General features: G+C 29.2%; 1 protein-coding gene across 1 annotated transcript in view; it reads left to right on the plus strand.

Moving 5' to 3' along the window:
- LOC123294957 (calbindin-32) overlaps positions 1-26,479 on the plus strand; it is a 158,724-nt gene that overhangs the window by 51,171 nt on the left and 81,074 nt on the right. The window contains exon 2 of the mRNA XM_044876147.1: positions 8,371-8,394. The gene's annotated coding sequence lies outside the window, so the exon portion shown is untranslated. The remainder of the gene's footprint in view (positions 1-8,370; positions 8,395-26,479) is intronic.

A 26,479-nucleotide genomic window follows, 5' to 3' on the forward strand; every position in this document is an offset into this window, starting at 1 on the left:
TGTATCCGAATTTTTCGGGGTTTTTTTATATTTTGTAAATTTCACTTATTAAGGATGTATGAGCATGGTAGTGGGGGCGCAAATTTAAAAATAGATATTTTCAATTTTGATGATAAATTTATATTATTACTTGACGATATAAGACGAAAAGTAAGAATAAAATTCTTCCATATCTGGCTTAATTTTCAAAATATCGAAAATTGAAAATTTTCTTTAATTATTTAGCTTTCGATATTTCGAAAACCAAGACACATATCGAAAAATTTTATTCTTATTTTTCATCTACATTCATGAAGTTATAACAAAATTCATCATCAAAGTTGAAAATAAGATAAAAATAATTTCAACCCTTAATCTACCCTGCTCTTACATCCCTTATATGGACGGTGACACTTAGTTTTTTTCTTTTCTAATTCATTGCTAATATGTTTACTTTCTATTAAAAAGTTTTTTTTTAATTTGTTTTCATTCATTCCAAATGAAAATTATCAAAAACTTCCAAAATATGTCGTTTTTTGAGATTCCTCCATAAGAGCCAATGTATTTTATATCGATTTTTAATGACTTTTTTCTTAAAAATTTGCATGGATACCTAAGCTGAAATTTTAACCACATATTCTTTGAGTAAAAGACTACCTACAAACAAATTTTGAGCCTTTAAATCAAACATTGTTGTCATGCTAATACATCCTTAATACTTTTACCTTTTAAATTTTTTTGAGAGTCAATGCACTAATTTATCGTATGCGTAGGTACGAAGGGAAAGAGTGAGTAATTTTTACCCTAGTAAATACTTTTGGCTACGTCAATGATGACTTGTTTTAAGAGGGTAAAAGCTAAAAAAAGTTTTGCAAATGGCCACAATGCAAAACAACGTAGCTACATATTTATAAATTTTCATAATCTATTATGGAAGTTACAAAGTTTCAAACAAATAACGGTTGCCATTTCAGAATCAAAAAAGCGTTATTTTATCCATTTAGACCTGTAATTTCACGTAATAGAGAACACTATATATTTGGAAATAGTTTCAAAAGTAACGCCATTTTCTTGGCTAGCAAACAATCGCAATGTAAATGCGAAAAAAGACATAAAAATATGTTGTTTAGATTTATATTTCGAAAAAATTCACAAAAGTTGTATTTGCAGAAAGATGAAATATTCAATAAGATAGTTAGTTGTCTGTGTGGTTAAGAATTTTAATAAAATATATATATATATATATATATATATATATATATAGCATTTTAATAAAATATATTATTAAAATTTTTAGTATATTTTCACTGTATAAATTATTAAACTCCTTATTTTATTTCCAACATCTTTATCTTTTAATATTTTTAAAGCTGCCCATACAATAAGTTTATTAAAGTTTAAATAGTAGATACGTATATACCTATTAAAGTTTTATAATATTTTGAAATAGATATAGGTAACAAATGCATATATTTTGGTTTTATATACATATACATACAGATTGAGACATAAGAAGATTTACAGTTATAAAAAGTATGAGCGATGTTAGTATTAGATTGATTGTACTGAGCTTTGAAAACCGCTTAGTGGCGGCTGATAAACATCTATCGAAAAATTGTATTTTTTTTACCGATATTTATACCAACTATTTGATTAACTCCTGCTGTTAGAATATCAGATTTCGATGATTTTTGTGTGTGCTTTTTTGCGATTATTATTAAATAAGGCAACTGTGACAGTATTATATTGACATAACCCGCCACCAATCGCGTTGTGAGCATTTACATCACGTTTTATTTAAAAGATGAATAACTAGTATTTTTCAAATGATATGTGATTGAAACTTTTGCTGTCTTCATAAAATTTTATCTTTTTTCGAAATTATTTAGATTTTTCAACCTATCTACAGTTTTTTTTAAATTTATCTTTTCAAGCCCTTTAGAAATTATGAGAATTGCCGTCATCACGAGAATAAGAGTGTCATTAATGCCAGTAAAAAACTATTAACTTTTTAAAAAATTTTTAAATCTATTCGTGTACTTTCTTTAAGTTGATATAAGTCGTACTCAGTAAATGAAAAAAAAACTTGTGGTAGAGTTCGTACAAAACGAAGTGGCACCGAGCAAGAGAGAGTGTAGATACGAGTGCACATACATATACATCATACACTCTCTCTTGCTCGGTGCCACTTCGTTTTGTACGAACTCTAGTAATATGATGAAATTAGTTAAGTCCGTGAAAAAAGAAATACTTTTCTCACTCAGTATGCGTGGGAAAAATAGTTCATTACCCGTAGTGTGATAATGAATTACTTCCCGCAATAGGGCGGTAATGCATTCAGTTACTATAGTAACTATGTTAATTCTCAACAAGCCATGACAAATTTTTAACCGCCCGAACTAAAAAAAGGAGTGTCATAAATTTAAACGCTAGGTGTGTGTGTCTGTTTGTGTGTATCTGTCTGTGGCATCGTAGCGCCTAAACGGGTGAACCGATTTTGATTATTTGGGTTTCGTTTGAAAGACAGTTTGATGTTCTTCAAAATTGGTTCAATTTGGAAAAGGCTTTAAGGAAAACTGTAATTTAATAAGAGAGTCTTCATAGATATGTTTCAAGTGCGAGTTTTCTCAAAAATTTGTTCCGTAACTGAAAAATTTGTAAATTTTAAATGCGTAGTTGAAGTTTTGTACGATATACGTGTGATACCGCATTTTTAACGTACTTCTGTGATTGTCCAACTCGTGCTACACACTCGTTGGCCAAGTTTCGCAAGCGTACGTTAATAAAATGAAATTAATTATATATAGATTATTTCGTTGCTCTAATATTTTCACTCTGAAACATCATTCCGTATATTCACTTACGCTTCACTGTGTATACTACATTATTATATAGCACAAAGAATACCTAGCTCTAACCAGAGTTCTTGCTACCTTTTTATGATCGTTAGCTTGTATAAAGTTTTACCTACTATAACTACTCGTAGGATACGAGTACCCTTACAATAAGTAAATCAGATTATGAACATTCATTATTTAAGTAATTTTAATATAAATTTTATTAATACTGCATCATATAAAAATAAAATATTATGTTATTATTTACAACATATTATGTTCGTCTATTGTTTGTTATCTTTGTTATAAGAGAATAAATTAATAATATTCTAAAGGTTGTTGGGGTTTATATTGTGTTGGTTGCAGGATAAAATGATAAACAATAGGAGATACACAATGGGAGGATGATAAAATGGGTAAGATAAAATTAATAACTGGCTTCGAATATATACTATGGATACAAAATTGTGTTTTGTGAAACTATAAACTTTTGTACCTTTTTTACAATTCAGATTTTCATAATTTTTGGTCCATAATCATTCTAGAAATGGTATTTTTTTTTATAAAATAGATAATTGTTCTCTTATTTTTTACCCGATTGCGCGATGCAAATGAGGGGTAATGTGTTTATCAGTCTATATATGGAACACTAGAGACTAAACGCCTGGCCAAATCTTGATGATTCTAACGTCAATCGATTTGTATATTTTATTGCGAGCATCACTGAAGATATGTCAATAACGATATTCAATATGGCGGCCAATCGACGCTATATTGTGAAAAAATAGTAATAAAATTCGATATAGACAAATCGATTGACGTAAGAATCATTAAAATCGATTAAGGACCAAACATGGAACTGGAAATGAAAGTCGACGAACTAAAGTAAGTGGGTTATCATTGAATTAGTATTTGAAAATCCTAACTAAAAAGCGTAAAATTAAAAAAAATAACCAAGAAAATCAAAACAATTCCAGTAGTTTACATAACGACTAGACAGTCGAGGTCCATTTAAATCTTGACCGGTTGAAATTTTCTCAATAAAGATCCCCGGTGGTCACGACGAAATCTAAACTACTGGACTGGTCTTTTTCTTTTCAGTTTTTATTTAACGCAGTCGGATTTTTTTTATTTTTCAAGTTAATTTGTTTATTACTAAAAAATTCGATCAAAAATTATTATCTTCAATTTTTAAAAAAAGATTTTAGATTAATTTGGCCACAGTGAAAACATAAGTATTGGTAAAACTTCGGTGAAATTCGTTGTTCTTAAGATATTAGCTTCTCTGTAGTTAATTTCTACTATTTTCACAAAAGTTTGGTTAAAGACTAATTAAACCTTGGCAAAAACAACTACACTTGTTAAAATACGATCAAATTTATGGTTTTCATGATTTCCGCTCCTTGGTAGTAATATTTCCAAATGATGAGAATTAAAAACTGAATATCTTGAAAATCTTTTTGAGTCAAAATTTTTCTCTGAAAAAATCGTAAAAATCGATTTTGACAGAAATTTGGGCTTACGCTTTGATTTGAGCTCATTAAAACAACGGAAATGGTTAAAATACGATCAAATTTATGGTTTCTAAGAAACCAGGTCTTTGGCAATACAATTCAAAATTCCGAGACTTGAAAACCTAATATCATGAGAGGTGTAATTTGGATGCTAATTTGAATCAGATTTTCATAATTATTGTGCCAAAATTATCCAAGAAAATCTATTTATGTTAAAATTGAAGTTTGGTTCCAGTCGATCTTGTTGTTATTGCAAGCTTTCAAAATCAACTTAAGAGAGACACTTCTTCTTCAAATGAATGTCTTTTAACTTTTACGATATCATTTGACAGCATAGTATATTCGGAATTGTTCAAAGCTTATTGAATATTGAAGAAAATGGTTCATAAAGATATCGAAAATCAAATTGATAGTAACATTTGAATTTCTCTTTCGCATTCAATCAAGACAATAAATTAATAAATTATATATATTGATTGAAATAATTACTCAAGCTGAACATTCAATTACATTCAAGTGGCCCTTTACTCAACTGTATAAACAAAAACATAATTATTTATAATAATGGATAGTAATTAACGACTTTGTTTATGTTGTTGCTATAATTATTAATAACAATAACATCTTAAACTTACAATACACAAAACAATGAATAAGGTATTGGAGAGATGACCTTAAAGCTACAGAACAATGAATTTCTGACTTAGAAAACTTGATCTATGGCCATGGCATAATAAGTATTTGGCAATCGTTTCAGAATAGGTGAAAGTAAATTTAAGAAGGGGATGACCATAAATTTTTCTCCTGCGAAAATTTTACAGTGATTCCTCTTTCAAACGACGTAGTATTCTGCTTCAGCGGTTCAACGTATAGCGGTTGCAGACAAAATTTGTAGAAAATTTTACCCTCTAGAACTTTTATAGTAAATGTAAATACGATTGTAGGGAAACGAGATATTCTCAACAAACTGATTTTTACGACCTTTGACTAAGAAGATTGGATTAATGGTCTCCTCGATCAGGAAACAAAAGCTGCCCAACCCAAAAAAAAAAAAAAACAATTATGTTTCTTATTCCTTCAAAATTCCCATGTTTATAAAGCCAACCCCATCCTTGCTTTAAATTTCCAATGGAAAAGAAGAATTTCGCTGGTTTTGTTGTGCTTTAATGAAAGGTCACTCATGTTAAACAAACAGTAAATAGAGAAAAATTGTTTTTCGAATAACTATAAAAATAGTCGAGATAAAATCCATCAAAGATTGGTACCTCTTTCTGGTAAAATAGCATTTAGCGAGGAGTTCGTATGGCAAACATACTATAAAACGTCAACTATTTTGTCCGACATCTCTGTCTAATATATGTCTAATAGTAGTTAAAAATGTTTCTTATGGGCTGGTTAAGGGCATGGTTATATACCATGCATGAAGGAGGTGCACTCAGCCTCTAAAAATGAGGAGCTGATAACTGAAATTATAAGCGAAAAGCAGGTAAAACAAATCACAATGGGCTCTATAGCCTAAGTGTGTCCTTCGTGGACAGCCAATATAATCTAACCTAACCTAACCTAACCTATATCACTTCTTGGCTGATTTTAATTTTAATTGCACTTTTTGTCATATCTTTTACGGTATTTTCATATTTTGTTAAGAAATGCGAAATTCCCCATTTAGTCTAGTAAACATCCACGATTTTTTCTAACTTTTTTGTATATTCTCCGAAAATTACGAAATAGGTGTCATTCGATTAGTAATTTTATGTAGAAAGTTTACTGAAAAGAATGAAATGGCGCTAAAAAAAATTGCAAAAGTTATAAACAATTAAGTGAAAAATAAAATAGGGGGTTCAGTTTTTTTTGAATAACTCAAAAAATATTGAAAATTTTCGAAATCTGAAAAAAGATCCAAAAAGATGAAGAAATTTCCTAAAATAAAGTTTGTACTGCCGAAGTTGTATCTCTAATATTTATAATTTTTACAGAGCCTTGAAAATAGCGCAAAATATGACAAGTTTGGCTCTCGCGCGCGGTCTGTCTTTGAGACCTACTAACATAAAAAATTATTTAAACATATAAAATATGAATATTAATAAATAAAAAAATTAATGTAGTTTTTAGATACATGAATAAACAATAATCCGTGGTTGAAAATTTTTTTTGTTAATTTTTGCATTAGTTATGTAATTGTTAACTAACAATTTTTTCTATATAGAATGTTAACATAAAATCTCCGATAATTATTAAATTAAAACCCCAGAATTTTTTTCCCTCCGTGAAGTTATTCTTATTAAGCTTACAAATAAATTACCGTTTTTAAAATTTTAAAATTTTGATTTTTCAAATTGTTATTAACATTTGAATATTAACAAATGAAAAAAAGTAATGAAAGAAAATATTTTTTTTTAAATTTTTTTATTGTTTTAATTTTTTCTAATCAAAAGCCACATAAAAATAATTTTTTGAAATTTTTTACAATTGTTTTTTAAAAAATTGTTATAAACAAATACATTGTTTATGAGTAAATCGAAATTATGTTTATTCATGTATCTCAAAACTACATTAATTTTTTTATTTATTAATATTCATATTTTATATGTTTAAATAATTTTTTATGTTAGTAGGTCTCAAAGACAGACCGCGCGCGAGAGCCAAACTTGTCATATTTTGCGCTATTTTCAAGGCTCTGTAAAAATTATAAATATTAGAGATACAACTTCGGCAGTACAAACTTTATTTTAGGAAATTTCTTCATCTTTTTGGATCTTTTTTCAGATTTCGAAAATTTTCAATATTTTTTGAGTTATTCAAAAAAAACTGAACCCCCTATTTTATTTTTCACTTAATTGTTTATAACTTTTGCAATTTTTTTTAGCGCCATTTCATTCTTTTCAGTAAACTTTCTACATAAAATTACGAATCGAATGACACCTATTTCGTAATTTTCGGAGAATATACAAAAAAGTTAGAAAAAATCGTGGATGTTTACTAGACTAATTGTTTCGGTAACTAAAGAGAGGCAAAAAGATGTATAAACACATATCTTAAATAAAAGTGTTTTAACAGAATCAATTTCTAGGAGAAACTAGACACTTTTTATCAGATAATTGATAGATACTTGTATAAGAAAAGCAAATTTTAACTTAATAAACAATAATAATTATCAGATATTTGTTATATGTTTCCGACAATAAATTAATGACTTTATATGAATATCTATCTGCAGGTAGATACACGTACTTTATCAATGCTTACATATGCTTGGTAGTATAGCTATATAATATGCTCAACAATGTAGACAAAAGCATTATATTTGAACGTAGAGAGAGCATGAATAAGTCTATAAATTTGTATTCAAATTGTACCAGTAACAAATATTATTATTGTTATTATCTTGCTAATTTTAATTATAACTTATGTACAAAGTGTTAAAAAAATCAGTGGTATTATATAACAGACTGACCAAAGTGTAGAAGAATTCTTTCTCTTGTATAGCCAACAAAATTAGGCTAATTATCAAAAAACCAATAAACAAACAAAGCCAACAAGATGGGAAAAGAAGCTGTCATTAAAATATGCTTAAAGTATTTTTATTTTACAAGCTTTTATTTAACTTTCAAATGTACGTTTATTTGGCTTGAATTTTGAAGCAGATATATCTTGCAGATAAAACCGATTGTGCTTAACTTTTTATACATATTTAGTTTTGAAGACAATGCATTTTATGGTAAGCATGACTTGATTTTCCCATCAATGCTACCATATTTATTAAAAATTTGAATAAAAAATACTATTTTAGGGACAAGCTTTAAATGTACTAAAAAGTACAAAATAACTTTTATTGTGGGTCATTCTAACATGAATTCTTTATCATTTATCATCGCCCTCACCAAACATTCTATTGGCTCACATTCGTCCCATTACTTTCAACACTTCTCAAGTTCATATTCTGTACCGTTTAGAAACTACCGTATAGTTATCGAAAAATGAGAAATGATTTGTAAAAGTTATTTGTTTTTTATTTAACATAATTTTATTTTTTGTTTTAGATATTCAAAACTCCACAAATTCCGGTAAGTTTTCAATTAAAACTTCGAGTTAAAGCTCGATTTATGCTTCTCATATGCTTAAAACGAAATGGATAACATTTATCTGGAATAGGCAACCACAAAAATTGTATGGATCGGGGGATCTACTCGCAAGTGAAACGTTACTCGCTATATATCGAAACAAAATTCATATAAATTTTAAATATTTATAATTGATTATGTAAAATGGCAATAAACTGCCATCTTTGAAAGGCAAATAAAGCTATTGCTAAATTTTAGTACTAGAGCGCTTTCTGTAATTAGGAAGTGAGAAGAAGAGTCGGAGTTTTAAGTTATATATTTAAGCAAGGCGTCATAGTACAATGTGATGACGTCATGTACCTATTTTTTAATGATTCACTCTATATTTCGTTTTTGATAGGAACACGTATAAAATTTTAACTTAAAAAACTATTGCTAAAATAAACTTCAGATTTGGAGCAAATTTATTACAAAAATAAGAAGAAAAAGGAAAAAAATGGTTTAAAATCATTTAGCTGAATTGTTTATTCAAGTAAACATTTATAAAATTCCTTGAAAGCTTCCAGCCTTGTGATCGTCGCTCTTTGTCACCGTTCTAAATCGAAAATCTATTACGAAAATCAATGATCTTACAAAGACATTGTATCCATGCTGTTATATACGTATAAAAACATTCATAGTAGTACAACGATGATTTCAAATAAGTACTACAGATATTATATGAATAGCTAATATTGAAATGTATGTATAATAACTAATTAAATTGAAACTTAATATAAGTGTACTTCGTAGAACTAACTTCACAATCATCAGAGCTTCATCATATTTTACGTAGCTACAAATATTATATGAATGAGAGACACGGTGTCTCAAAAGTTGTAAATTGCCGGGAATAAGGTGGGCAGAGGATGAAATCCGAAGTAAGAATTTCTGTTGGCATATTTTTCGTTTTTTGTTGAAAGACAATTCGATCGAGAGTGTTTTTAGCTATGTTTCAAGAAACGGTTCAGCCGTTTAAAGATCGTCACCTCAGTTCCAGTTCTTATCGGAAAAGGGATCCTAATCTCGAACTTGAAACATATTTAAGAACACTGTCGATTCAATTGTCTTTCAAAAAAAAAAAAAGTAATAAATATAAAAATCGGTTCAGTCGTTTGAGAGCTACAATGCTACAGATAGTCATACACAGTATTTAAAGGTTATATTAAAATTTAAGGAAAATAATAACAGAGAAATTCTCAATAAAATGAAGCGATAGTCATCCAATCCCTATCCCGCTAATGGTTGTAAAAATTATAAGTAAAGAATCATGTTCATTATTTTTTATCTTCTGCTCTAATGCAATAGCTTTGGAACACCCTGTAAGTAACTGAACTTGATGTCTTTTATTCATATAATATTCAAACAAGCCTGTGTGTCATTATTCTAAGTGTATTCATCAAAATTACATATTAAATTCATGATGAATAAACATTTGTTGTAAGCATTTGCAAAAAAAAAAAATAAAAAAAAAAAAAATATAATAAACCTACTTATATACTCAGAAAACATATTAAAGGAACAATTATTCAACACTTATATTCACAAACATTTCTAATAGCCGTATCTCTACGAAAAAACATCGAATCCTAATGGCTCTTTTGATAACTTGTATACTTTCTAGTTTTGGAGTCTATAGTTAAAAAATCACCACTTCCCGCTATGTATGGAAGATCGAAAGGTTGAAAAAAATAGATGATATGTTTTCATACATTTTTCCAAAACTAGTCGGTGGAAATTAAAAAAAAACTATGTTAATTAAAGTAAAAATTATTGAAAACAAAAAAACCCATGCCGTGCCGGACTAATTAAGGATGTATAAGCACGGTAGTGGGGATAAAAATTTAATTTTGATGGTGAATTATGTTATAACTTGACAATATAAAACGAAAAGTAAGAATACAATTTTTCGATATCTGGAGTAATTTTCAAAATATGGAATATTGAAAATGTTGAAAATTTATTTAGCTTTCGATAATTCGAAAACCAAGGCAGATATGGGAAAATTTTATTGTTATTTTTCGTCTACATTCATGAAGTTGTAATCAAATTTATCATCAAAATTGAAAATAAGGTCTAAACTTGACTTGACGCTCGTACTACCTTAAATGATCAGTAAGAAAGTTTTTGTTTAGTGAAAATCTTCTCTAGGGAACTTCGCTTTAATCTACAATAAAACTTTGAAATCACGTACACCCATTATAAATTTTTCCAAAATAAAAATATTTATACCAACATACAAACTAAATACCTAACATTTAATAGTTTTTCAACATCTTTCGGGAAAACCCACAAAATTAAAACAATAAGCAAAAATCATAAATAATATGAAAACAAGTGAAAACAAACAATCGACTGAGTTAATTGTTGAAATACCATGCATAGTCAGTGTTGATTTCTTTATCACATTACACATACAAACATGTGACACATTTAAAACTGATAATCAAGTATAGTACATATTATAAAATTTCCGCCTAATTGGCGCCCTCACGGGTAAACAGTGATGTTTACGAAAAAATGTTTTAAACAAAAGTTGTTTAATTTTTGATAAGGAACATTTTTTACATTTAAACTTTTGTTCTATCTCTAACGGTTTACAAGATGGGTCCTACGGACCCAAGACCCAATTGACCTATGATGCTCATTTACGAACTTGACCTCACTTTTTACGTCCTGAGTACCCTGTAAAAATTTCAGCTCGATATCTTTTTTCGTTTTTGAGTTATCGTGTCCACAGACGGACGGACGGACGGACGGACAACCGGAAATGGACTAATTAGGTGATTTTATGAACACCTATGACAAAATTTTTTTCCTAGCATCATTATTTTTAAGCGTTACAAGCTTGGGACTAAACTTAATATACTATGTATATTTCATATATACCTACATGGTATAAAAATAACAAGTGAAAACAAACAATTAACTGAGTTAATTGTTGAAATACTATGCATAGACAGTGTTGATTACTCTATCACATTACACATAAATACATGTCACACATAACTGATATACCCATATAATACTACAATTTGCGCATAATATACGCTCTCACGGGTAAACAGTGATGTTAACGAAAAAATGTTTCAAACAAAAACTGTTTAATTTTTTAGAAGGAACATATTTTTACCTTTAAACTTTTGTTCTATCTCTAAGGGTTTACAAGATGAGTAGTCCTACGGAACTAAGACCCAATTGACTTATGTTGCTCATGTACGAACTCGACCTCATTTTTTACGTCCTAAGCACGCTATAATAAATTTCAGCTTGATATCTCTTTTCTTTTTTGAGTAACGGTAATGACAGATGGTCAGACGGACAGACGACAGACGACAGACAGACAACCGGAAATGGACTAATTAGGTGATTTTTTGAACACCTATACCAAAATTTTGTTCCTCGTATCAATATTTTTAAGCGTTACAAACTTGGGACTAAACTTAGCATACCTTGGTATATTTCATATACATGGTATAAAAGATAAATAGAAAAGAAGAAGCAAAATACAAAACCATTCAGTACAGTTAAAGAGTGTGTACAAATAATATAAAACGTGTTATAAAAAGAAATCTACCTAATTTATTATCTTAATGGTTTTTTAACAATGATATAAAGTGTTATATAAATTCTATACTAACTTAATAAACCAGAGAGATTATGATAAGAATAATAAACAAAACGGAGGAAGAATTATTCGCCAAGAACAAGCCCACCAAACCGATGTAATAAAGGATGATTAGTTTCTTGAGTTTCCTAGTTTTAATCTCTATTTGCCTTGTTCATCGCATCACACGTGAACGAATGGAACAATTTCGCGAATTGTTTTCTTGTTGTGTCAACTATTATGAAGAGAAAGTTTTATGGAAGAAATTAGGGAAATTGAGGGGAACATTAGCAAATTTAAAACAAAATATTAAATACAATAAATGGTGGAAACGAAAATAAATAGTGCAAGATATTACTTTACTATATACTAATGTATTTATTTGCGCTCCCACCATATTTATCTAATGGTGAATTCGCACCGTGTGCGCGTTTTCCATGGTAACGATACACTGCATTAATTAAAGAATTGTATGGATGCATATATAATTGTATGGATTGCATTTATCACTTACATTGAAAATTTAATATTATTGTCTCACAAATTTAAAAAATAATTATGATAATTTACATTTAAAAAATAATATTTATGCAATTTGATTTCTTATTTTCACAATTTTTAATGCATTAAGTTTAATTAATTAGTGTTTTTCAATAATTTTAATTTGACATTTTCTATAATCGATTTTATTGTCCCTACCGAGACTACACACACAACGAATTGAGGTATTATTTATTATTATGAGAGCTTTATGGAAGCGCAGCGAGCTCTTCTACCGAAGGCTTAAGATGTCCAAGATAGTAAAGTTTGTGTTTAGCGGGCGGGCTGACGATTGAATTCAGATAAAGTATTAACATTATTCTAATTAACAGAGTTGCTGGCATAGGAAACTGAAACTGGATCATCCTTTATAATAATTGAATGGCGAAGAAAAAATAATAATAAAAGAAAATAGAAAAACATCATCACACCTACAATATTTTGTTGTTAAACATAAAGAAGAAAAATTATAAAAATATATGATATTCGTTTTTACAAAATAAGTATAACAAGATGTTATTACTGGAGAAAACCTGTTGAAAAAACTACGGTACAATCACTAAGTGGTATAAATTCAGATCAGGGCAATTTAACAGAAAAAAATTAATGGAAATATTTTGCTTCCCTGTATTGCATATTATTTTCTGTTCAAATTGCTCCATCGAAAGAAAAAATGTATTATTGTTACTAATTTATTATTGTAACAAATAACCGAGAAATATGAGCTCCGAGTATTCGATTTCCATATAAGACAACATCTCGCGTATTCATACCTTTCGTTCCTGTATCATTACTTATTTTTCATCTTCCCCAAATTTAAGGTGCACGAATATTGTTTTTCTAGACATTGCATACCAAACAACGCCTATACAACAAAATTATTAAAGTATTTACTTACTGCTGTGCTTAAATAAATGACTTTTTATATTTGATGTGCTTTCTTGATCTGAACAAGTTGAGGAAATTGAGTACAAATTTTTATTCATTACACTCTTATGGCTTACCATATTTTTGCTGTGAAAACATTTAATTTTTATTCATATTATAAATATTAAATTAAAAATTAAATAAAATTGTGTCTTCGTTGCTCTTAAACGGGTGGACCGATTTGGATATTTGTTTGTTTGTTTGCAAGGTAATTTGATTAAAAGTGTTTTCGCTATGTTTAAAGAAATCTACTCAGCTAGAGCTACAGTGTAATAGGAACTAAGCTCCTAAGTGGATGGACCGATATTGATTTTTTGTTTGTTTGAAAGGTATCGAGAGTTTTTTGGCTATGCTAATAAAATGCTATTACTTATAACAAGATTGTCTACAGCAAAACAAAATATAAAGACGGTTCAGTTACAGAAAGATCTTAAAAAAGTTTAGACTAACATCGATGCCATTTATTTATGAGGAACTGTAACTATAAATAAATTATTTTATGGAAAATTATTTAAATCCATGAATTCAACTATTTCTAATTCTTTGAATAAATACAATTACACAAATAATTGGAATTGATTTTATTGATCAATAAAAATAACTCTAAATTGTTTGATTAAATTATTAAATTGAATAAAAATAAATAAATTAAAAGCTTTTCATAATTTTTCAATAATATGCATACACTGAAAAAAAGTTCGAGATGCAAGATGATATGTTCTAAATGACATTGATTCATGACATTTGTAGATCAATTATAGAAAAAATATGATAACATAAAAGTATACAGACTTTGAATGATTAGAAGAAAAAAAAACTATAATGTTGACGAATTAATTTCGTTGAATTGTATTTATAATTTTAGTCACCCTATTAGCTCAGTTGGCTAAGGCGTAACCAATTCCGTCAGCGGTATGCTTAGGGTTGCGGGCTCGATTCACGCCGTCGCAACAAAATTAATTTAATTAATAGTTGTGATAGGCTGATGTAGTGCATGGTATATGCAAGAAGGAGATGCACTCTGCCTCTGAAATTGAGGAGCTAATAAATAAAATTATCAGCGAAAAAGTGCTTAAAGGCATATATGGTATCATAATGGACTCTATATCCTAAATGTGTTCTTCATGGACAGCCTATATAACCTAACCTTATTATAATTTTAAGTTTAAAAAGTGACAAAAAGCAAGGTTTAACATGGAATTAAATGGAAAATATAAGCGATAACTATACTTAAGCTTTTATCGGTTAATAATTATTTAAACTTCAGAATTTCAACCCAGTAATTTTTTTACTGTGTATCGCCTTGGGGAAAACATAAAATTTAAAACCTTGAAATATTTTTAAAGTAAGTAGCCGAGGGATATTCATAACCTTGGAAAATTATTTTATAGGTGGACAAAAAATTATCTATCATTGAAATAAATTCTTTTCTTTTTGTCATAGAATTGTAATACTTATACTTCGATGTTTTTAGTTCGGAAAATGAGATTGGATGAATTAAAATAAACTAAAAGACACAATTTGCTACTTGGCACGAAATTTGGTACGAAGGTAAAGAAGATTTTCTTGTAATTAATTTTAAACAAGTAATTACAACTACTCGAAGAAAATGGAATATCAAATTGAAGTATCATTGTTAAATAACTGTTTTTCCTAACTTTTGTAACCATATATTCGGACTTCGACTATTAACATTAATACTCCGAAGAGACAGGTACTCATAAATCTTAAGAAACACACTAAAACTATCTTAATTTGTTTTGTTGGTATACAAAGTAAACTTTAAACACTCTAAAATTACAACTAAATGTTGTCAATGTTTGAAACGTGTAAAGTTTAATGTTACAAAACAAAGATTTATGTAAACATGAATGGGTAGCTACCTGTTTTAATTTCATTTTGAAAATGTTTTAATATTAACTTTATTATTATTAAGTATATAAAATATAATATAGGGTGAACCAAAAGGAATCTCTTAACATTATTTTTTTTTTAAGGTAGTACCTACACGAAAGTGATATTCCAAGAATTTCTCAAAACTCAGAATATAAAATATTTAATTGCCATACATGAGATATTAGCAATTAAAAGTGACGCAATTTGTACGTGTACATGGGAGAAGTGTATAAAAATACACAAATTTACAAATATTATATTTATTTACCAATGAATGACGTCCACCATCTCTATGAAAAACTAATATAATGTAGAATACTATATTTAGAAAATATATAAATAAAAATAAAAATTATTTACCATATAGTTTCGATAAAAAACTTAAATAAATAACTCGTTTTAGCGATGATTTTTGTGGAAAAGATATGAAGACTAATGTTAAAGGCATATGTCATAGTGTGTGTGTTTATATGTATACTAGAATCAGTAGTGAGGAACTACAGTCTTTTGAAAATAATATATGGTATATGTATAATAGTCATAGCACAGTTAATGCACTGAATGATAGTATTAGTCCAAAACTTTTTGACTGGACGGTCGCGGAGGAACTACCTTAAACACATAAAATGTAATATAACCGCAGTTAAATTTTTATTCATCGAATATTTGGTATTTTCCATTTAATCTTATATATTTAAACGAGCAATTTTTGTATACATTAAACCTAGTTAGACCAATTTTTATACCATGCATATAATATGTATTATGCAAGGTATACTAAGTTTAGTCCCAAGTTTGTAACGCTTAAAAATATTAATTCTATGAACCAAATTTTGGTATAGGTGTTAAAAATAAAATCACCTAATTAGCCCATTTTCGGTTGTCTGTCTGTCTGTCCGTCTGTCCGCCAACACGATAACTCAAAAACGAAAAAAGATATCAAGTTCGTAAATGAGCAACATTGGTCAATTGGGTCTTGACCTATGGGACCCATCTTGTAAACCGTTAGAGATAGAACGAAAGTTTAAATATAAAAAAATGTTTCTTATAAAAAATAAACAACTTTTGTTTGAAACATTTTTCATCACTGCGTTTTATGCGTGCTAAGGAATAAGAAGTGATGTCGAGTTCGTAAATGAGCAACATAGGTCAATTGGATCTTGGGTCCGTAGGACCCATCTTGTAAACCGTTAGAGATAGAACAAAAGTTTAAATATAAAAAAATGTTTCTTATAAAAAATAAACAACTTTTGTTTGAAACATTTTTTCGTAAACATCACTGTTTACCCGTGAGGGCGCAAATTAGTCGTAAATTGTATTGTGTCATATGGTAATATCAGTTTGTATGTGGGACAAGTATGTATGTGTAATGTTACAGAGTAATCAACACTGTCTATGCATGGTATTTCAACAATTAACTCAGTCAATTTGTTGTTTTCACTTGTTCGACCCTAAAACCCATCAGCAATCATCAGCAATCTCGGAAACGGCTCCAACGATTTTCATGAAAACTAGTATACAGGGAGTTTTCGGGTCGAAAAAACAATCTAGTTAGGTTTCAATTTAAGAAAATGTTGATTTATCCGTGTTTTCAGAAAAAACTGTAACATTGACTGCAAAATATGACTCTTCCTGACATCTTTTGGCGACGAAATAAAGTACATTACCGGGACATTCAAATTGGTCTTTCTGTAGAGACATTTTAAATGGTTCTTATATTAGTGATAAAATTTGTGCGTTTTTAACTCAAAATTACTGAGTAAAGCTCGGTCATCCAGGTGCTATGGAATTAAAACTTAATATTAATATAACATTAGTTATATTTTTATTAATCGAATATTAGATTTTTTCCATTTAAATTATATGAAGATAGAGAAAGTTTCAACTCAAACAAAATAACATAACACGAGTACTGACGGGTTAAAAAGTATAACTTTATCATGGAAGAAGCTGTGATTGAGGCGTTAATTTTTAACTAGTTGCTTCGTCTGTATTTTATATAAAAGTGGGGGGACAATATGATGAATCAAAATATATAAGGAAGATATTTTTAAAGAGAAACAAGTGGTTCATTATTTGTCGTAGCTATTACTGACTTGTATAAAATTGCTACTTATACTATTTTGGTTTTGGATAATTTAATTCAATGTTTTCGTATGAAATACCATCGGAAGTTAAGTATCAACAAGTAATGGTATAATATTCTTAGCAAATGCCAAAAATATTTTTTATACCATGCATATATGTAATATGCAAGGTATATCAGTTTAGTTCCAAGTTTGTAACGCTTAAAAATATTGATGCTATGAACAAAATTTTGCTATAGGTGTTCATAGAATCACCTAATTAGTCCATTTCTGGTTGTCCGTCCGTCCGTCCGTCTGTGGACACGATAACTCAAAAACGAAGAAAGGTATCGAGCTCGATTTTTACAGCGTACTCAGGACGTAAAAAGTGAGGACGAGTTCGTAAATGAGCATCATAGGTCAATTGGGTCTTGGGTCCGTAAGATCCATCTTGTAAACCGTTAGAGATAGAACAAAACTTTAAATGTAAAAAATGTTCCTTATCAAAAAATAAACAACTTTTGCTTGAAACATTTTTTCGTAAACATCACTGTTTACCCGTGAGGGCGCCAATTAGGCGGAAATCTTATAGTATGTACCATACTTGAATATCAGTTATGTATGTGTCACATGTTTGTATGTGTAATGTGATGAAGAAATCAACACTGACTATGCATGGTATTTCAACAATTAATTAAGTCAATTGTTTGTTTTCACTTGTTTTAAATTTAATATTGCACTACAGATCTACAAAATTGGCAGAATCTCACATAATTGTTCAAATAATTGATCTTATCTTTGTGAAAACAAAAAAAACGCATACTATATATTTAATGGATCTCCAATATGGGATTTCGTAACTATGTTCCTTTACGCGCGTATGACCAATGGGTGTTAGACCAAAAAGCTGACCAAGAAAGATCTTCCAACACTTTCTTAGAGTTCATTATCTTGAAATATGAATAAAATTCTCAATGATTCCTTGGTCTTGTGATTGCGATGGCTGCTTTTCATCCCGAAGGTCGTCAGATCAATCCCTATCTTTGTCAATAAATTATTTTTAATTTTTATTAAAATTTAAAATATTTTAAATTAAAAATACATAAATTATTGCAAAAAGAATATAGTTCCTACCGAGTGGCCCCGACATCTCTCGTTCCTTTTTGTAGTTTTTCTACGTTTGTTATACTTTATGAATAACAAAGTCGTTTTATTTGCAAGCTAAATTCAGACACTTTCAGGTCAACATTACAATATACTTTTAATATGTCATTTTTTGGAAATTTCTGATATATCACTACGTCACGAATATATGATAACTGATGGGTGATGGATTCATAATTTAATTAATTAAAAACAAATCATGCAAATAGTAAAAAATGACATATTTGTTTTCATGGGTTCGTTATTTCTGCTTTGCTACAAAATAACGACCTGTTTTTCCTAATGGTACAAAGTATCAAATAATTTTTTAAAAGACAAATAAATTGATGTGTCCATCAACGGAATAATTATTATCGTGTTTACACTTGGGGGCAAAGAAATTGGTCATGAAAGTTTTTAATATACGTCAGGAGCCACTTTTACCATTTTAAAAAACTCATCTGATAGGAAAGGCGAAAATATTCATACACCTACTTTTTATTTTCGGGAAATGTCATGATACGCAGAATTTGAAATACTTTAACTTACATGAAATATAATATAAAAAATGATAGCTTTTTACTTTTTCACGAATTTAAAGGCAAGCTTTTTTTAATTCAATGCGGCGATGTTTTGTGAGAAAAAAGTATGTATATTAATAATCCAATGTTTTTTTTGTTCACGAGTGTATGAGGTACTATTATTCACTCATCAATCAGAATTGCATGCAAAACATTTGTCAAAATTTCACATGCATTTAAAATAGCATTTTAAACAATCCTCCACGTTTAAAACCCTTGAATATCGGACCATTATTTTCCCGATTCAGTTAATCAATTTCATTGGTATTTTTACAGTTGGTAGGGAGAAATATTATCATTTTACTAATCGATTTTTCCGTTTTAACCTTCTAAATAGTTAGTATATTTCGAGCTCTTTTTCTCGAGAGTACAATGTAGTCCCACTGCTTGTTACCAGTCCAGACACACTTTAGAGTATATATTTTTTAGAGCCCATGTACTATTTATGCGAGCTAGCTATTTCGAAGTGGGTAAAAATCACGTGCAAGCAGCGTCTACCAAGCATCTTACCTTGGTCATAAGAGTTTCTTGCCGCTCGATACGCATGGATTTTTGAGTGTAAACTTCTTTAGCCACGTTAGAAAATTTTTTAAATAACTTTTGGATTGGTAAAATCTAATGAGATCGCTTCACTGTCTGACATGCCATAATAGCATAATTTACAAAAAAGTTTAACTAGCAACATTGAGAATCGAGCGCGGATTTATTTTTAAGATAATTCGAATCGAAACTAACTGATCCAATTAATTCATTATTGAGTAAGTTTTTTAAAATACAAAGTTCAACCACCATAATTTTTTATTTCAATTTTCTGAATGAACAGAATAACTTTTTATCAGAAAGTTAAAAACCATCAATGTTTTTTCCTCTATAATTTTCGATTGAAAATATCTATCAATTTCCTGTGTATAAATTAAATTTGAAAAACTAGTTAAAAAAAAAAAAAATTTTTTTGCATACAAACAGTTACATTTGTAACAGACAATAAATCATTTTAAAAGCAATATCTATGGCATAAATTCTATGCACAGTACAAAATGTAATGTATTTATGGTTTTTATATATATATATTTGCAAATGTCACCCGTCAAACAAATACCTTCGAGCTGTAATCTTCCATATATATTTATTTTAAAACTAGAATCAACCAAGTATACAAAACTATCCATCTATTTTGTAAATTACGGATCATCAAAAAAGAACTAATAAAATTGAAAATTAAAATGGTTAATGAAGTTAATTGATATTTAAATAGTACCCACAGTGACTTAGTTGGTTATAACATAACCAGTTTTGTACGCGGTGTGGGTTGCGGGCAATTTTCCTCTTCCAAATATTGGAGATGCTAATATAATCTCGTAGAAAGCCTACATAAATATTAACCTTAACTAAGTTAGTACCCGTAGATTGGTCAGGTAAGTAATACACCACTAACGGTTTTCTAAAACCCCTGATTCGGCAGTACATCTTCGACATATAAATATAGAACTCACTTATCTAACACCCCACATCTTCTGGGGTCGTCAAATTACAAGTTACATTCTTTTTACTAAAGACTATGACTGTCAATTTTTTTCATTTTACGAAACAAACTACACGCCTTTTGGACGAAATTTGGAGTATACACATTGTATCTATATCATTTCTATATTAATTAATTTCAGCAAGAATATGTTGACCGCCTCGCTGCCGAGATTAAATGGGAGTAAAAAAGATCCCGATCAGCGGGTACTACTCCTGATCAAAAAGGCGCAAAGGTCGGTAAATAATGGCTGCCGCAAATTGTCAGGCTTCCCAAAGTAATAGACAACTGGTAGAGAGATGGGTCGTCGTTTCTTGACCCTTCTTACTGTGATAACTTTTACGGTAGACTTGGTGCATTGTTAAGCCCATGTATTTAGTATATTTGCTTTTATTCTGCTAGTATATTCTGGATAGAAGCCATTAGAAGAGAGATAGTACAAGAGACGGTATAAGGTCGATCATCACCCATCTGATAATTAGATGTGACCTTTGTTTATAAAGTTTTATACGTTTTTAAACACTCCTATCATAGTTTTTCTATCGAAAAGTGTTCATGGCTATTTTTAATTATATTAATCAATTTTTTCCATGAACGGTTTTTTGCAGGCAAGCTTATAATATTATTTTAAATAACTGTGTCTCAACTCGAAGTCAACAAAAATTCATCCTTCTTTCTTATCCCCATTTCGATTCAATCGAAATTGGTATCAAAAGATAGAGTGTTGCATAAAATAAATGATAATAACGAGTCTTTTTAAGAATAGTTCAATTTTTTACAAGCTCATATGTACTGAAATGTAACATTCAAAAACCAAAGAGCTACATACTAAATTGTGTCTATAATATATATTAAACAATAAAACATAAAATGGTTTGTGTATTTACTATAAACCAACGATCTATAGCTCCATGCTTCCATAACAAGAACGAACAAATTATTTTATACAACAGAGTTTAAAATGGTATTTAATTTATGTGGAAAATGTGCGATAGATTGTTATTTATTTTGAATAAAATAATAGCGGTTTTGTATTAAAGTTTGATTGGAAAATACCATATTCATTCATTTTAGAACGGTTGAAACATGTGAAATTTTCTCAATGTCAGACTATAGGCACGTTACTTTGTAGAATAGTGGACAAAAATTGATGATATTGGAGAGGCGTTTGTCTTCTTATTAGAATGAGCAATTTTAAACCGGCAGTGAAAAATTTGCCGTGCTCAGAACTTAAAAAGAGCAGCTATATTCACAAAAATGTTTTACTCACGAGGAAAGCTACTGTACTGTGGACTATAAATGAAAACTACCATGTACTGTGAACTAAAAATATAAAGCTTGAAGAAATAATTTTGATTTTAATTTTACGTAATTTACGTGTAATTATGTTAACACATTTAATATTTATTCATGAATATAACCAGATATAATTATTAGTAAAATATTGTTTTATGCTTGAATAAATATTGTTTACGATTGAAATAATTTTAATTTTTCATTTGCATGGTGCTCCAAAATCATCGGAGCGAACAGATTTCGATTCCTATTTATGCATTATGAAACTCTAATAAGTAAAGAGCTTTGGTGTGTCAGACCATTTGTTTTCCCAACAAATTTAATATTTACGGAAAAATATATATTCCTATTTATGATTGATAATTTCCTAGTATCAGATGACTAAATTTTTCCTATTACTTCTTAAATTATTTTCTAATTATATTATTTTTCTTTTATTTATTTATTTATTTTTTTTAATAATTTTTTTTTAAATCTAAGTTGGTATAATTTTCTGAAAACAAGAAAAAAGTTTTAAACAAGTGAAAACAAACAATTGACTGAGTTAATTGTTGAAATACCATGCATAGTCAGTGTTGATTTCTTTATCACATTACACATACAAACATGTGACACATACATAACTGATAATCAAGTATAGTACATATTATAAAATTTCCGCCTAATTAGCGCCCACACGGGTAATCAGTGATGTTTACGAAAAAATGTTTCAAACAAAAGTTGTTTAATTTTTGATAAGGGACATTTTTACATTTAAACTTTTGTTTTATCTCTAACGGCTTACAAGATGGGTCCTACGGACCCAAGACCCAATTGACCTATGATGCTCATTTACGAACTTGACCTCACTTTTTACGTCCTGAGTACGCTGTTCGATATCTTTTTTCGTTTTTGAGTTATCGTGTCCACAGACGGACGGACGGACGGACGGACGGACGGACATCCGGAAATGGACTAATTAGGTAATTTTATGAACACCTATGACAAAATTTTTTTCCTAGCATCATTATTTTTAAGCGTTACAAACTTGGGACTAAACTTAATATACTATGTATATTTCATATATGCATGGTATAAAAAGAAGGATGTGAACAAGTTTTTAGGAGGAGGGCTTGCATATAGAAGAAGGGCCACAGGTTGATTTTCGAAGACTTAAAAAAAAAAAAAAACCTGGAAAAGTGTACAAATAGAAGTAAAGAAGAAGGAAGTAGGCAAATTTTGGATCAAACGGTCTTCGTACGGGCTCCAGGTAGATTAACGAGGACTTAAATAAACAGAGTGGCAGTCAACAGCGGTGTAATCATATCAGTCGAGAAATTTTTTAAATTAGCAATAACTAAGGAAACCTTGATTACTAATGATACGCCAGATCGAAAAGCGCCAAAAGACCTTTCACCTAACAGTTTAGTAAATAGTTCTTAGATTCTGTTTAATCCGGCGATTTAGGGACAACCTATATAAATATAATTATTATTTATAATATAAATAATTATAATTATAATTATTGTATCTTAAAATATGTTGAATATAATTAATTATATATTAAGTAATATTAAGCATGTAAAAAATTAATTTTCTTTGAATACATATTAATATTTTATTAATATTATTGTATTTACAATTATTATTGTATACAATTAAATAATTTTAAACATTTTCATTAACGTTAAATAAGGTTTAAAATGAAAAATCACTTTAGTCAAAACTGAAATATTTCTCCTTCCGAAGCAAAAAGACCTTAAATCTGTCAACATCTTACTGTCTATATTAAATCAATTCATTTAAAACATAATATAGTACCTTTATAGTTAAATGAAACTTGAATTTTTATGTAGTTTCTATATAGATATTATTACTAGAAAATATTTGCTTAGATATGAGTGTATTTCATCAAAATGCAGGTAGGCTGAAAATAGTTGTCAATATGGTTTTATTTTGGAAAAACAAAAAGTTAATTTGTTTGTCGGAAAGAAGTAAAAGTTTTGATTCTTTTTACTGTTTATTTAGTTACAAACAGTGGCGGATTTAGGGTTGTCGCCGCCCTTTTCGATAGAATGAATTTCCTTAATTTTGATCCAGTTTGTTATTTTAAAGTAACTTAATTTATTGAAATATAATTTTTTAAATATTACTGATAAACAAGACATATAAATATATATATATATATATATATATATATATATATATATATATATATATATATATATATATATATATATATATAAACTTTAGACAGATTATTCATATTTCTTTTAATATTAATCAATTTGAAAATTTCTTTTTCCTGGCTTTGGTCTGTGCAAAAACGTCAATTATGTCGTCGTAATTAATTTCTTGGACTAGTTGGGCTTCAATAGACAGTAATGCAAGTGCATTAAGTCTATCTTGGCCCATGCTTGCGCGTAAATAGGTTTCTACCCTTTTAAGAGTAGAAAAAGATCTTTCTCCTGAACAATTTGTAGCCGGGTTACTCAAAAAAAATACAGAGAGCAATGTCCACATTCGGATAAACATCTCGAAGATTCCGTGAATGCAATACATATTGCATATTTTTTGTGCAGAGCGTACATCTTCCATATTTGCCAAGGAATCTTTGAATGTAAATGAATGCATTCATTGCCTAACGTCTCTTCCAAATCATCAGGATACTTACTGATTAGTTTATTGGCAAGATTTTTTAATTCATTCGTGTCTATTTCAGATAAATTATCAAAAAAATTGAAATTTTCATAAAGTTTTTCATATGCACTTTTACGCTTGGCCAATTGTACACTGAGAGTATCTAGAATAGGATAATTAATACACATTTGTACGAAAATACTAGAGGAAGAGAAAGTACTTTTTTACCTCCCAACCAGCAAACAAATCAGAACGATAACGAGTGATAATGAAGATTTTGGAAAGTGCTCTTAACTAGGTACAACACCTTTCCGTAGTTGATCAATTTATATAAGATATTGATTATAATACATACATGACATTTACAGATTATAAAAAGTAATAATAAATTATTTTAAAATTAATTATTTATACATAAATGGTAAAAATGAAGTTAATTATAGAGAATGCCAACAGATAAAATTCATTACTGTATCGTCGTGCCAAAACTTTATCCCACAATATTTGTTGATCATCTCAACATACAGAATGTTCGATTTACATCTAGGCATATAAATATCACGAGTATGACAGAATACATGCGTTAAGCAATGCGTTAAGCAAAGTGACAGGTATTATATACATGTGTTGAAGCTTCGATATGCGTTGAGATAGTTGTAAGACGTTTGGAGAGTGGGAGTTGAACTACAACAGATAAGTCACGATACAAGTCACTTTTGAACACCTATAATACCTCCTACTTAGATGTATTGCTTAACGCATGTACTCTGTCATACACGTGATATTTATATGCCTAGATGTAAATTGAACATTCTGTATATTGCAGTTATATTGCTAAAATCTTTCATCAATTTATTGTTTTTATTAGGTTTAATTTAATGTCAAACACAATATTTCGGTGTATGGTTTTGATTATAAATGAAAATAATTATGTTGGTTTTGTGGTTAAGTATCCTAAACACAAATACACAATTTATCATCGATATTGTGTTGGTTCTATTTTTTTTTCGGAAAAAAAAAATTGGCAGTGTGCCAGAATCCTATTATTTCATAACTGGTGTGCAATCTTTTATATTCTCTTCATATAACAATATAATTATCTAATAGTTTAACAGCCGTATTAGTTGATACCAGATGATGCAAATTGTGTATATCGAATTCTTCTGTTAAGAGCTCGTATACGTATAGTGGGGTGTACTGTGAAAATCCACATTTACGGCTGCCGGATCACTGTAGTGTGTATCAACTTGGAGTAAATGAGGTACCCGATTGAGCTCGGTCTACCAAATCGCAAAGGTATCCCAGGAATTGTTCTAGAAATGCCTCAAAACTGTCAGATACAAGCATCAATAGGCAACTAGGATTTTCATTTCTGAACTGCTCTTCAATGATGATATCTTAAAAAAGGCCACTTGTGGTACTATTAGACAGATATGTTTGGAGTACAATCGTAGGTGCTCCACAGGCCTTATATGTGACGCTTTAAAAGGTGACTATGAGCAAAGTTGCTGTTGCTATTACAGAACACTGACTAGGTGACAAGCAAGCTGAACTACTGGGCGTTCCAGTGCATCACGATTATTGCAGGAGCGACAACAATGGGAATATAGAGGAAACGATGTTTTATCTACTCTGCCACTGTTCAGCTCTTGTCATGAAGAAATGGGCCTATTTGGATAAGCCATTCCTTGACGAGTCACTATAACCTTACCTAGCCAAACAATTATGGGGATTGGAGGTTTAATTTGACCCTAAAACATTTGACAAATAAGCTAGTGAACTTTGCTGCTGGAACATGCTGTCGATAACGGCTATTGAATATAATTATTTATAATCTTCCGTTCTTGTTAAA

The sequence above is a fragment of the Chrysoperla carnea genome, chromosome 1 (assembly GCF_905475395.1).
Source record: "Chrysoperla carnea chromosome 1, inChrCarn1.1, whole genome shotgun sequence".
Taxonomy (NCBI): domain Eukaryota; kingdom Metazoa; phylum Arthropoda; class Insecta; order Neuroptera; family Chrysopidae; genus Chrysoperla; species Chrysoperla carnea.